Genomic DNA, 2180 nt, shown 5'->3' with positions numbered 1-2180 from the left:
GGTGAAGATTTTATTACAAATAACTATGACATATTAAATAATAAAAATAATAATAACAGTAGTGATTTGTTACAAAATACAACTATGCAAAATAAATCAATGGATATAACTGACATTAGAGGAGGAATAGGAGCAGGAGTAGGACAACAAACAAATAATGTATTATATGGTAATAATACAACGACTGCTAATACTGTTGGAACTAATAATAATATGACCCATTTTGAATATAATAATAATAATACTTTTAAAAATAATTTCAATCAAAAAAATGTTAACCATAACAATTATAATAATAATTCTATGGTAATGTCCTTATCAAACATAAACGATCTGTCAGTAATAAACAACATGAACAATAAATCACATGTTGGTACAAAAGATGAACAAAATGAGAATGAACAATCTTTTTATATTTATAATAATAATATGAATAAATTAAATTTATACGGTTTAGATATTTTAATAAATTTAAATAATAATTTAGTATATAAAATTAATCATATTTATAGTTTAATTCAGTTTTACACTATGCTTGCGAAAGACGTCTTTAATGAACCATGAGAGAAAAAACAAAAAAAAAAAACAAAAAATAAAAAAAAAACAAAAAAAAAAAAAAAAAAAAATGAGCGAACGAACGAATGAATGTATGAGAGGTTTAGTAAATAAATAAACTAATAAAAATAAAACAAGTTAGCCCGCCGCTTATGAACGTGTATATATGTATATATATACACCTTGTGTATTTATGTGCTATATACGTACTATTTTTTTTTTTTTTTTTTTATTTTTTTTTTTTTTTTAATGCATAGATCACAGCTTATCCTCTTTTTGTCATTCATTCGTTTTTACATTCATAATACTTTCTATGTAATTTCATATCATTTGAAATTAGTTTGATTGTTTCTTTTTTTTTCACGTCCAAAAGTTTTTCCATATAAGTATACAACTTTGACATATATTTACTTATTTTTCTGCAAATAAAAAAGGAAAAAAAAAAAAAAAAAACATTCACGATTATAAAACAATTATGTCTTTTAAATGGGGACATATACATATATATAATGTATATAATGTATATAATGTATATAATGTATATAATGTATATATATAATATATATAATATATATACATAACACAGATAAAATTTTTTTACGATTTGATTAATTCGCGTTTGTCGTTAATATATATGTATGTGTATGTTCATATGTTTTTATGTTTATGTTTTTATGTTTATTTATTTATTTTTTTTTTTTTTAACTTTTCTAATTTATTAACAAAAAAAGGTATTATCTTCATAATAAGCCATATAAAGCACGCCTTTTTTCATATTATTCATATTGTCTTCTTTTATATCAAGATCCTTTTTGTCGTCATCGACACTGTACGTGTTTCTTATTTTTTTTATAATGTCATTGAGGTCATCTTGGAAAAAAAAAAAAAAAAAAAAAAAAAAAAAAAAAAAAAAACACACACACATGTGTTTATGTACCAGTTTTATGTATATTCACACATGTGATAACGTATATGATAAAAAAATGAAAAATAACTATTTATATTTTTATGATGCTTATTAAACTGGTTTAGTCTTCATACATTCGGAGGACATATCACGGTAGTCAATTTTTAAGTAACAAATTTTTCGCTCGCTTGTAAGATTATTATTTTCATTTAAAGTACCCTGTTGCTGTGAACTGTTTTAAAAAAGGTATGAAATAAAAAAATAAAAATAAAAAAATAAGTATATATATTTATATGTCAATTTTTATATACATGTTTTTGTATGTTTATATGCACAAAGTTAACGCACTATATTTTATATTAAATAAATTACGGGTGTTGTTGTAAAGTGGAATCCGCAGGTAGTAAATTCAAAAGGTAAAGGAAAAAAATTAAGTTGTTATATGTATTTTCATAAAAGGAATATAAGTGATTAGCTAACAAATGTTTAATACCAACAACATAAAAAGTAAAAAATATTTTTAGTTCTATTTTTCTTTTTGTAACAATATCATATGATTTATCTGATAGTTGTAATTCGTCATTTAATTTTTCAAATTTCGTTTGAAAATTATTTTGCATGATGTTAATTCGTTTTCTGCGAAAAAAATAAATATATATATATATATATATATATATATATATATATATATGTATAAGAGTAAGAATTTGCCTAGAAA

At 21.3% G+C, this 2180-nt stretch overlaps 1 long non-coding RNA gene across 1 annotated transcript; it reads right to left on the bottom strand.

Annotated features, from left to right (window-relative positions):
• Positions 1 to 753: 753 nt before the first annotated feature.
• LOC113221810 lies at positions 754 to 2113 on the bottom strand. The gene is made up of 4 exons (XR_003308084.1): positions 1835 to 2113; positions 1597 to 1694; positions 1262 to 1425; positions 754 to 974 (listed from the first exon to the last, which is right to left on the bottom strand). It is a non-coding gene; the product is annotated as an uncharacterized LOC113221810 (long non-coding RNA).
• Positions 2114 to 2180: the final 67 nt, after the last annotated feature.

Source organism: Piliocolobus tephrosceles, unplaced genomic scaffold (genome assembly GCF_002776525.5).
Source record: "Piliocolobus tephrosceles isolate RC106 unplaced genomic scaffold, ASM277652v3 unscaffolded_27705, whole genome shotgun sequence".
NCBI lineage: Eukaryota > Metazoa > Chordata > Mammalia > Primates > Cercopithecidae > Piliocolobus > Piliocolobus tephrosceles.
This window is presented reverse-complemented; position numbering and strand designations above follow the sequence as displayed.